The sequence below is a fragment of the Oreochromis aureus genome, linkage group 5 (genome assembly GCF_013358895.1).
Source record: "Oreochromis aureus strain Israel breed Guangdong linkage group 5, ZZ_aureus, whole genome shotgun sequence".
Taxonomy (NCBI): domain Eukaryota; kingdom Metazoa; phylum Chordata; class Actinopteri; order Cichliformes; family Cichlidae; genus Oreochromis; species Oreochromis aureus.
Genome location: NC_052946.1, coordinates 32783328 through 32795055, shown reverse-complemented (window position 1 = coordinate 32795055; position 11728 = coordinate 32783328). Strand labels below are relative to the sequence as shown.

General features: G+C 39.4%; 1 protein-coding gene across 8 annotated transcripts in view; it reads left to right on the top strand.

The window, feature by feature from the left end:
• The first annotated feature begins 2428 nt into the window (after positions 1-2428).
• Positions 2429-11728, top strand: part of tead3b (TEA domain family member 3 b) — a 28344-nt gene continuing 19044 nt past the window's right edge. For 6 of the 8 annotated variants that reach the window (XM_039612311.1, XM_039612310.1, XM_031736641.2 and 3 more), the window contains exons 1-2: positions 2430-2602; positions 2949-3094. The gene's annotated coding sequence lies outside the window, so the exon portion shown is untranslated. Of the gene's footprint in view, positions 2603-2948; positions 3095-11728 lie in introns of all 8 variants that reach the window. The other 2 variants (XM_039612308.1, XM_039612306.1) reach the window with 1 other exon arrangement.

The window sequence follows — 11728 nt, the reverse complement described above, 5'->3', positions numbered from 1 at the left end:
TGGAAAAACCTGTTTGAACCGAGAGCCTCCAGAGTAAGTGAGAGGTGTGTATTCTGCCTGAACCTGCTCAGGCAGTTGTCCAGACTCGCAAATTAAATGAAGCCTAAAACTGGCAGCTCCTCTGGAGAGATGCTGTAAGGTGAGTTCTTCCTACCCCATTGTTTTTTTTCTGTAATATGAGTAATAGTTAAACAACTGCCAACACTATTATAGTCATGCTGATACATTTGTACTCTCAGACACAATGTGTGAAAATGACTGTACGCTACTTTCTTATATGTGTGTGGTGTATAAACGTTCATGATCTAAAAATGTTGCAACCATGTTATTGACCAACAGAAGGAGCTGTTGCTGGATGGAAAGATGTGAGTGTAAACTTATAAGATTTACAGTGATACACACATGGTTACTAGTTAAACCCTCTTTCCAGTAAATAAGCGATAATACGAGGGAGAGCAATATTCATAGTTTGTATTTCTGAAAACAGGAATTTAGTGTAATTTGAGCATTTACAGCGTACATTTGTATAATTGCATGACAAATGTGTTATTATTTGTATAGTTAGACTAAAATGTGAAAGTAAAACTACAACAAAGACTGTTACAGATTACACTCACTAATTGGCTATATACTCGAGGTAATTATACAATAAATGCCAAGAAAATACTATGTAATATAATATTAATATAATGTAAAATATTCCATTACAAGTAAAGGCCCAGCTTTCATTTTTGTGTCTCTCTGTCAATAACATTTAAGCAGTTGTAATGCTCATTCTGATTCTCATTCTCATTTATTGGAAATGCCCCACGTTTATCGAAGCTGTCTTCTATTTTGTAAGTAAACTCTAGAAGCTATCTACACCCTTTACATCTGGACTTAGCCCTTTAATTTACCTCAAGGTTGAACATTTTTCTAATGAAATTGTTTCATCCATTTATTTTACAGGATAATTCAGACTCAAAATTGACTTACTGCCTCATTTAGACTTTAAATTGGAGTTTTAAATGACTTTCTGTGGGTTATGCAGGTTTGGCTGCATTAATGTCAACATCTGTTAGGGGAAAATTAAAGTAACAAAATTCTAGGGGGAAAAAGAAAACTGTGTTCCTCACATGATAGTTGTCTAGGAGAAGGATTTGCATTTAAAACTGTTGAGAATAATCAAAACCTTAGACTGGATGACATATTATAAATAATATTATACTATATTTTAGTACTTTTTTTTAAATATAGTAGTATTTATTCTAGTCATGTCTCCACTTTTACCTGTTATTTAGTAGCATGCTGCATATACTAAGATCTAAGAAATTATAAGAAGAAAGAGGAAGATGTCAAATGGTTGAATGACAATGAAGCTGAGTCCGTTATCTATTTCTAACTAAAGCTTTTCATAATACATTATTTGTATTATTTTTCCATTATTAAGTACCAAACATCAAGCTGAGGTTTCTGTTCTTTGGATTTGAAGAAAATTAAATATCAACATAATCAGACGCACAGAGTAAACCACTGAATGTATGCTGTTTGTTCTGTGTGACATTGAGATGGCATCATTTTTCTATTGAGTGTGTAGGGGACCTTAACATTTTCTTGTTCTCTGTCTTACTGTAAAATTAAGACTAAAATTAAGTTCCGAGGCAACATGAAGGTGACTCCATGGTTTAGTAGTGAACATATTCGCCTTACATGCAAAAGATCCCTGCTTTTAGAATGAGAGGAGACGTAAACCCAGCCTCAGGGGGTCACAAGCCCAGGTAATCATTTATGTGCCAGAAGGGGCATCCAATGTGAAATCTGTGCCAAATCAGATATGCATATCCATCGCTTGTGGTGGCCCCTTGGGGATAAGTCAGCAGGTGAAAATGCCTCCAACATCTAAATCCCATTTAGTCAGTAGTGATTAGTAGTGATGTAATTTGTTGTGATCTTCTCTGTTCTGTTTATATTTATATACTATACCATATTATCTTATCTTTTTATCACTAATATTTTGGACAGGATAATATTTCTACATGTAACTAACTGCACAATGTATTATTATTTAGAGAATTTTAAAAATTGCATTAAGGTTTTGAAACATTAAATATTTCATGTTTCTTTAAAGTTATCTACAGTAATATAAAATAATAATAATAACGTTTTAAAAAGATGAATTTAAAGACTGTTTCATTGCTTTTATATAAAGCCACAGAGTCTTTTATGTAAATGCCCTTTATATATTTCCTACCTTTGACATATTTCTGCGTGTGTATGTACTGCCAGACTGGTTTTTCGGACAAGAGGTTCCAGTCACCGTTCAGGGATTTTGTGGGCGGGGCCTGCGGTGAAGTCACTACCCCCCCCTCCCCAACCCCCCCTCCAACAGCTTGTTGATTGACGCGCACCATTGGCTCCTCCTTGAAAGTCTTTTTTTCCCTCCCCCTTCGTTTTCCAGTGTAGTGCGTTGATTTCATACCAAAGTCATACTTAACATTCCACTTATACTGTCAAACCTCTGAGAAATATTAAGGAAAACAACAGCGCGCCAAAATATAACAAAGTTACTGAATTGACCAGTTTCCCCCACTGAGGAGAATAAGCTGACTGCCAGAATAAAAAGGTAAGTCTTCCACAAATGTTCCCTCTTTCTGTCCACAGCCTTTTTTTCTGGGGAGTTTTTTCATGCCGCTTGTCTCGGTGAAGTTTTCAGATCATTGTCATTTTTTACATTTTTCCGCGGAGCTCCCTGCGTTGGGAGGGAAGAAAACATTTGCAGTTTGATACTCTATTGTGTTTGACTTTCCCAGTGTGCATGGATATCTTTGACAGCCTATGTGCAATCATATTTCCACCGGTAGCCCGTTCATTGGCACATACTTTTACCTAAAAGAGAAAAAAAAGGAAAAAGGTTTTCTCGTTTGACAGAAGGAAATGGGAAAAACATGTTTGTTTTCTGTCTCGGACAGTTCATACCTGGATCCAACTCTTCCAGCCTTGCTCCTCAAGGAGAATCCAACAGTTTTACAGACAAGCACGGAGAGAGACGATTTGGACGAAAACGTTTTAGAGGAATACACAACATCAGCGTGATTTGGACCTCTGCATCACTAAGGTAAGACAGCTTCTTGATTAGGAAGCGAGGTTAAATAAATTCTGGAGGTCTTGTTGATGCTTCCTACATGGAATTACAAATACAGAGTAGTTTTCTTGATAACGCCTAAACAAACCAAGATTATCTCATATAAAAGTGTGTGTGTGTGTCAGCTCAGCTACGTCTGCTTTCGCTTTAGCTCTAGCCGGGCAGACTGTGAACAACATTGCAGTATGTTAATACATTTTTAAGACTAAATTTAAATCAAGCATTTTCTTCATCAAAACACTCACAAATTAATATGGATGATTTTATAATGGTTTGTATTGTATCAAAGTTTTAGATTAGCAAACCAAAGCTTTTTTTTCACTCACATCTGGAATTACATTTTAAAGTGAAATCTAAATTCATTTATGTACATGCACATTGAGGTGTACAAGACTATGTAGTGTAAACCACAGAATAAAAGTTGTTATAGAAAGTAAAGTACTGGAAAATAAAAGATTAAGTGGATTTTATCACCTTCTGAACACTGGACATATTTTTTGTTAAGACAATTTATTCTATTTTAAAATATGTAAACTTGAAAACTTTGGAAAATTATATATCTATCTATCTGTCTATCTATTTAACTATCTGTCTATCTATGTAGTTCTTTGTTCTTGACTTTTTCAAACGTGGCATGTGATGATACACTGCAAAGTCCTTCTAAGTACATAATTCATAGGTGAGGATTTGAGATGCATGGATACGTAGCGAGCTAATTGTATAATTATATGAGTGCCACCTCAGGCTACACCTGCTATACAACTGTGTGTGGTTAGTGTAGACCTAGGCGAAAATAATATGCGTCCGTTTTGACAGAGCCAAACGTTGGCACCTCCTTTATCCTAAATTTGCGCGGTCATATGAACTGCACAGTTAAATCACTGACAGTCAACACGTTTGACTCAGTGGCAGAATGTGGTCTGTCAGGTTGGTCGCTGTTAGCAGAATAACCTGTTAACGTCTGTTACTGTTTCCCCTGCAACATTTCCTAAAATTCAAGGCAGAAGGAAAGTGTTTCTTTTTCTTTTTTCTTTTAACATCATTGTCTTTCAAAAACACAGTTGTAAATTAAAGTATGACAATGATTTGGTGTAGCCCTTTAAGCCCGCTCTAAAGTCTTTTAAAGCAGAAGGATAATCGGCTATCAAATAGGGTGTCTCTTTTCTTGCTGTCATGTTAAGTCATGGTTGAGAAGCCAGATCTCCAGTTTGGGGCCTGCTTAAGACCTACATGTGGAAATGTTCTGAAATGAAACACCAACATGAACAACCAAACAATGTGCCCTTGGTAAATGAGACACGCCAAGATGCCTAATAATAGATTTTGATGCTGATGGGTAAATCTGGAGAGGATTAAGCATTCTGCTGTTCCATCAGATTCTCTTTCATTGTTTTCATGCAGCCTGAATACATCAGGCCTCCCACTGTACAATGTGGTCTTATTTTTTTTTTCCTTGAACATACTTTATATTTCTTAGCCGTTTTGGATTCCGCATTTACACTTTGTACTTGTGTAGGAGTTAAATTAGGGGAAGGTTTTATAGCTTTACCATGTCATGGAGGTCAATTAGATTACTTGTGGTAGTATTCCCTAAAAGTGGCTGTTTTCTCTCTTTTTTCATCCCCAGCTGTGTTCCTTCAGGCTGTTTATTAGAGGGAAGAGTTAATGAGCATGTGTTCTCTTCATTAGGGTGAAACAAATCAATCCCCTTATGTTTTTGATTTTTTTTTTTAAATATGCTTAATCAGAAACTGTAGCTACTATAGGTATTTCAAATTATTTGTGGTGTTGGGCTAATTCCAGTGGTGAAGTGCATCCCATGTTTGCACTGCAGAGAGTTTACTTTGGATGCAGGTCTGTTGACCGTTTGTCAGTAGCAGCTTCACCCGTTTGTGTCAAACCCACAGAAGACCAGCTAATGAGCTTTTGCCCATTTGTGCAGACATTGGTCGCTTTTTAGCACCAGCTCCAGAAGTTCTCGTCCAAATGGTGGACACTTATGCCTCTGTCAACCCAGACCTGAACAAATACCACTTATGTCTGTGCGGTGAGGACACAAAGAGAAAAGCCTGCAGCTCTCAGCAGAAAGGCATTAATGATGATCTGGATTACAATATGCAGTTTGACACTGTCAGCTAGTAACGGCTGGACTGAGCTACTTGTTGGAGTCACAGAGCCAAAAAAGAAAGTGTAAAAATCTTTCAAAATAGAATTCACTTTGAAAGTCCTCAGTAATGCAATTTATCAACATTTTATTCACATTAATTCACTGCACATGTTTACATATCCTCCAAACCATGAGGTTTTAACAGATAAGCTTTCTGGCCTCCTCTTCAGACCACTAAGGGGAGGAGCTGGGGAGTGGCTGAGAACAGAATACTCTTTGTGTCAGTTGTCCCCAAGTTGCTAAAGGTTTTAGTTGTTCTTCCTCTGGCAACCAATTGTTAGCAATGTTCCACATTTCTTTACTCGAAAGAAGAAGAACTCAGAAAGAAATGTTATTTGTGACAATGTCTGTCTCCTCCCTAGCCTCCATTGTAAATAACAGGCTTACACTTTATGAAGCTGTGTGTGTGTGTGTGTGTGTGTGTGTGTGTGTGTGTGTGTGTGTGTGTGTGTGTGTGTGTGTCGCACTGGAGCTCCAGTGACCCAAGGGCACTCATGTGAAACTCCTTTAATCCCTCTGCTCAGTGTTTTGGGTTGGGGGATGATCTCCCTCTGCAGCACAGTTCATTTTAGTTGCTCCTAATATAAAACATCACAGGTGTAGTCGTTTTTAGGCTGATTAGACTTTTGTCTTCGACAGAAGAACAAGTTTAACCTTTAGGTGCGCTTTTTATGTAAGATTGGAGTTTTTTTTTTTCCTCGTGATACAGCTCGTATACAGCTCTGTCACAGCCGTGGCTGCTTTTAAATGCCTTGTGCCACAATTTATACGGTTGCATGAATTATTGGCTGGTGCATTCTGCTGCAAAGTTATGCATGTCTTAAAGGTTTCACAGATTATGGCTTTAAACCGCTCCTCTCACCACAAAATGACCAATCCAGGCTAGAATGGCTTCTCTGCTACGTTCCCCAGAAAATTTCCGATTAAAATGCTGATTCAGGCTGTAAAGAAAAAAAAAATAGAAAAGCTCTCTGGCTTTCTCGCCCTGTTTTGTGTCAGTCTTTCCCTCTTCAGCTGGATTAGGCTTAAATCTCTGAACGTGTCACAGTTCAAGGTAGACCAAATAGCCAGCAGCATCCAGTGTTAAAATAGACCAACAAATGAATGAATCAGGCCTTATGTTCATGCTGTGCCTTGACGTGTGATACTCATTTATCCGCCTGAGACTCTGTGACTCATTTAGGAAACCAGCCACCTCTTTTTGCCTCCATGCAGCATGTTAGTCGGTTTCCATGCTATGTGAAATGATTAAAAGAAAGCAATAAATAATAGTCATTTCTCTTCATTTTCATGGTGTAAATAATTGAGGAATGTGTGCCAGACTCTTCCAGCTCAGATTGCTTTCTTTCTGCGTGCAAGACGTTATTCTGAGCCTTATTGTTTTCCTCGGGCATGCAGCTGGTATCAAACTGCAAATGTCTGACTTGACAGAGTGTTCATATGGTATGTGTGTGTTCATGTGTTTGTCTTAACTTTTCCCTCTGCCTTTCTCTCTGTCTCTTGCCGTGTGAGCTGTTGGCCGTCCAGCCCTCCTCTCACTCTCAGCTCTGATTGTTTCCTGAGTGCCGTGCCAGATAGGAAGTAGGAGGAAGTTATTGGAGGAGCTGGAGAGAATTTATTAGGGCCAAACACAGACACAGAAGGGAGAGGGGAAGGTGGTGACTCTGATTTTTTTTCTTCTTTTTTCGTTTTTTTTTTTTTTTTGGAAGATGGGGCTCGTGCTTTCATGAGTCTTAAAAAGGCAGTGGTGCCTTCAGCAAACGCAGAGAGCACACAGCCTGACACTTGTGCCAGCTCATCACCTTAGATTTATCTCCTAAATGAAGGAGGAGTGCTGCAGTTAAACATGTGCATATGTGTGTTCTGTGTCAGGAGGAATAAGGCCATGTTTCTAGCTCTTGTCAGAGAGCAGCTTTCCTGGCCCGGAACCTAAAATGTTTTCTTTATCTGTAATCTGACCTTACAGAGCAGCTGCTCCTTCTGCCGCCAAGACCTGTTGTTTCCCCTGTTAAATGTGTGTGTGTGTGTGTGTGTTTGTGAGACTGTTGGTGTGTGTGTGGTGGGGGTCTCACTTTGAACGAGAGCACTGACCCTACAGCTGTGAGCACCCTTCAACCTTAACAAGATGTGTGCTTCTCTAATGTGGAGGAGTTTGGGTCTGTGATTTGTAACTGTGTATACACGAGTTCAGTGGAGGTGCGTTTTACTCCCAGCTAAGCGGGGGGGCTTATGTCTGCCAGTAGGGGCCTGTTCTTTGCCAACAAGTGTCCCAACTCTTACAGCAACTAAACAAAGACTTCATTTATAACGACAGGAACAAATCTTGTAGTGTACAGATGGAAGAATATACAGTCTGACTTTGAGCAATGACAGAGAGACATGCAAACACAACAGTCTTGATGGATCAACAGTGGAAGAGACAGATTTGAAGGAAATCTGTTAACAATCTGCTTTGGGACATGAGTCAGTAGAACTGAGTCATGGGGTGTACAGAGATGTGAACAGATGAAGGAAGCTGATCCTTTCATGGTGCTTTGTTTGTGCTTTATCTGAAAAAACCCCAATAATAATACAAACGATATGCACTACCCCAAGTGGCCAAATAAATCAGATGTACTAACATTACAGCCAAAATAGGTTTTTGCATCCTGGTATTCAGCTAGTGGGGTTTATAAATAACTCAATTCTATAAAAAATTATGGCTGACACACTGAAACCAAATCCTAAAGCAAATGCGCGTGTTGCATTACATACACCTTCATTTTGATAAGGCATATAGAATTTCTTGTTTCAAAAAATAAAAGGAAAACACCTGTAAAGATATATTGCAAATATACCTAATGGCTCTGTCAGATATCTTGTTTATAACCTTGGCTCCAACTGTGTCTTCTTCTGTTTCAGTCCTGTGGACCAGGTTCAACTTTTTAATAGTTGCTGTTAAAGGCTTAAATACCACAATGGCAAAAAAGGATGATTTCTGTACCAACGTATTAGAGATCACAGAATTCATGTTATATTTATTTCAGGTGTTTTTAAAATTTTAAACGAGTTACATTTACAAGGTTGTGTTTTCTACCTTAAATTCAGAGTCGGAGTAATCAGAGTAGTTGATGGTTTTATTATTAAAGCTTCTAGTGTATTACTATGATCCATCCTGTCTGGTCTTTACTGCTTAAAAAAAATGCAGTAAAGAAATTAAGAATTTATTTTTATAACAGTTTTTTTCAACTTTCAACAGAAAATGTATTTGCTGCATTGACTTCATTCTCCATCTAAGGCTTGTTACTGGCATTTCATTTCATTTTTATTTAAATAATTATTTTGAAAAAGTAAAAATAAAACCTTGTAAAATATTTTTATAATGGGCTGTCAGGATGTGTCCATTGTTGAAGTCGGTGGGCCCAGGACTCTTAGGCTGACCCACAATGCTGTAGACTATTTAGAAAAGATGCATATAGCCCTCTGTCACATCCCTAAATTTAACAGAAAACAAAGAAAAAAAAAGATTTGGCTCCTGTACTGCTGTGAAGAAGGGTTGGCTTAGCTAGACAGACCAAAATTTTTTTTGTATATGGCTATAAACAAGTAATTTCCGTGGCTGAATGTTAGCATAGGGGTCTATGGGGTCTGATGATCTTTAGGAGCCAGCCTCAAGTGGCCGTTAGAAGAACTGAAGCTGTTGGCTTCATTTTTTTAAGTTGTGGTTTTGTTTTTTGGGAGGCCTTTTTGTGACACATGTAACCTGGGCATTGAAATAATAGTTTCCCTTATTGCTATACAGCAGAAGCTTAAAACTTAACTTTGCACTTGTAAGCTATTGGACACATAATGTGCCCTTGTTGTACTTACACTGCTGTCCTAGCTCAGTGGGCTCACATGGCTCTCATGGTGGGATGTTTAGTCTCTGCTAAAATGTATTACTATGATCCATCCTGTCTGGTCTTAAACGTCTTCGAGGTTCGACAGATGTTCTTTTCCCACCGCTGGACTCGAGAGGAGATGTTGCCGTCAGGCCATAAAAATCAGACATGACAGAGAAAGTTTGACTCAAGGTCTTGCCTCACTGTAGTCTTTGAATTCCGCTGCGTAAGTAGAAACCCATCTGGTTGGTCCATTTGAGAGACCCAAGATGATATCATGTTCAGTGGAAGATAAAACTGAGGAATAACAGACAACATAAAAAAATGTGTCAGCTCTGCCTTTTCTGTTTGACTAAATGTTATCCTACCAACTGCTGAATGCCAAGACACCTATTTCGTTTTTACTGAGAGAAACAGAATCTGTTTTCCAGCCTGTAGGTGTTTGTAAGTGATTTCCTCCATTCTGTGTGACTGATGGATTCCCTTTCCTGATTAAGGCCATGTTGAAAACTTTCCTCAATTTGACCAAGCAAGCCAGCTGAGAGTGACTCAGTAGAATTTCTGGAATTTATTGGTACATTTTACCACACACAGCCCTGTCTCAGAAGAAGGTAAACTCAAAGCAGTGCCAACAAACTCCGGTCAGTTCGTAGATGGAGCCGGAGCAGAGATAAGCGGATTGCTGAAAACAGAATGTAATGTGATCGCTGGATTCAGGACTGGGAAAATGGGTAGAGGGATTCTGGTGCATGAATGGTGCTGTTTCAATGACTGTGCAAGCCGCATAGCTTTGCAGTGTTATTTACATTCCTGCTGCACATTGGAATTCTGTAGCATGTTGGTCTCAGAGTCCCATGGCCTGACTCCCAGACAGAGGGAGGGGAGGTGTGTCCCTGATTTTTATGTAAAATGTGAGAGCAGTGTGTCATCCAACCAGGACACATTAAAAAAAAGTGTTTCCATCTGGCAAAAGCTCTAAAAGTCTTACACATAGTTTTGTACATGGGAGCTGCTGGTTATTATCAGTATCAGTTCCATAACAGTTTCTCAATTGTGCTATGAAATGTCAGCAAATTAAAATGAGCCAAAGTGTGTCACAATTGTCTAAGCTGAATGGAAAAGAAACAGAAATCACCCTTATAAGATTTATGTTTCATACTATGGTTTACTCATGAAAGTGACCACTGTCTCATTTTTGTCTCACACAACATAATTGATTCATTCTTAAGTAAAATGTTATATTAGGCCATGATATTAAAATGGCGAGCTTGCCATCCAAACAGCTCTGACCTATTATCGGCATAGGACCTTTTGATGATAGCCCTGCAGTTACTGGTACTAGGACAGAAGTAGGTGATCCTTTAGGACATATGGGGTGCAAGTGGTACCTCCATGGATCGGGCTTGTGCAACATGCAGATGCTTACTGGATTGGGATCTGGAAATTTAGAGGTCTGGTAAAAGGCATGAGCACTTTATTGCTTTCCTTGAACTGCTCCTGCCACACTGCAAGGTGCGTTTTCCTGCTAGAGGAGGCTGCTGCTGTTGGGAGTGCCATTTCAGTTAAGGCTGTGTTTTGGTGTGCCAAACCAGAATGATGTCATTAACTTTACTTTGTATTTAATTTCAAGCCCAAAACATTAAGGATATTCCTTTTTTAATCTCATGTAACAGGAAAAAGAACAGTAAATTATTCGAGTAGAGAATGGGGAACTGAGGATTTTCTATCACCTTTGCTTCACAAGTACTTATTGCTCATTGAACATGCTCATACAGTTAATGCCACTCAACATCAGTCAACTGATTTCTCTTTTCTATCAACACTGAGGACTGTTTATATTTTAATCATTGCAAGTTGTTACTATGTTGTGGAGTATCTCACCCAAACTGGCTCGAAGGGACATTGCAGTGCATTGGTGAGAGATCTTCTAATTTAATCAGTATGTTAATTACAACTGCTTTACTGGTATGTTGGGAGTAAATCATGTTGGACAACTAAATCCCAAACCTCCTCATCCTGACTCATTTAATTGGAGCTCTCTACAAGTATGAAACTAGCTGTTGCGTTTGAGTCCATAAAACTGTCCGTCCAAGTTTTATCATGAAGTCAGGGCCATTGTCCTGACTTAAATCCTGTGACTCCACTCGGAGATGTATTGAAAAATTGCTCCACTGACAATGCCCTCCCTCTAGTCTGAGCTCTGAGCGTCACAAAGTGGGAGCGTGTTCACTGCTGATGTTGCATTCCAGCTGGAACAATCCCACTGTTTTCCAGACTCCAAAGTGGACGCCTAAATTGGACCCCCCTTCCCCCCTCCAAAGTCCCCCCTAGTTCCCCCCCCCATACACACCCCTTTTCCCCCTCTGCTCTCAAACCTACCATCCAAACCACCCACCCACCACCCACTCCTCCTCCCATACATGCATCCCCTGGTCTCCTGTCCTTATTTGGGTAAAGACGTTCTGAGTGCTCGTTGGAGGGGAGGGAGGGGAGGGCGCTGGGTTGACACAAGGGAGGCAGGAGGAGAAACAGTGAGCACTCGCAGCCCTTTCTTAATAAGGACATGTCTGGAATTCAGGC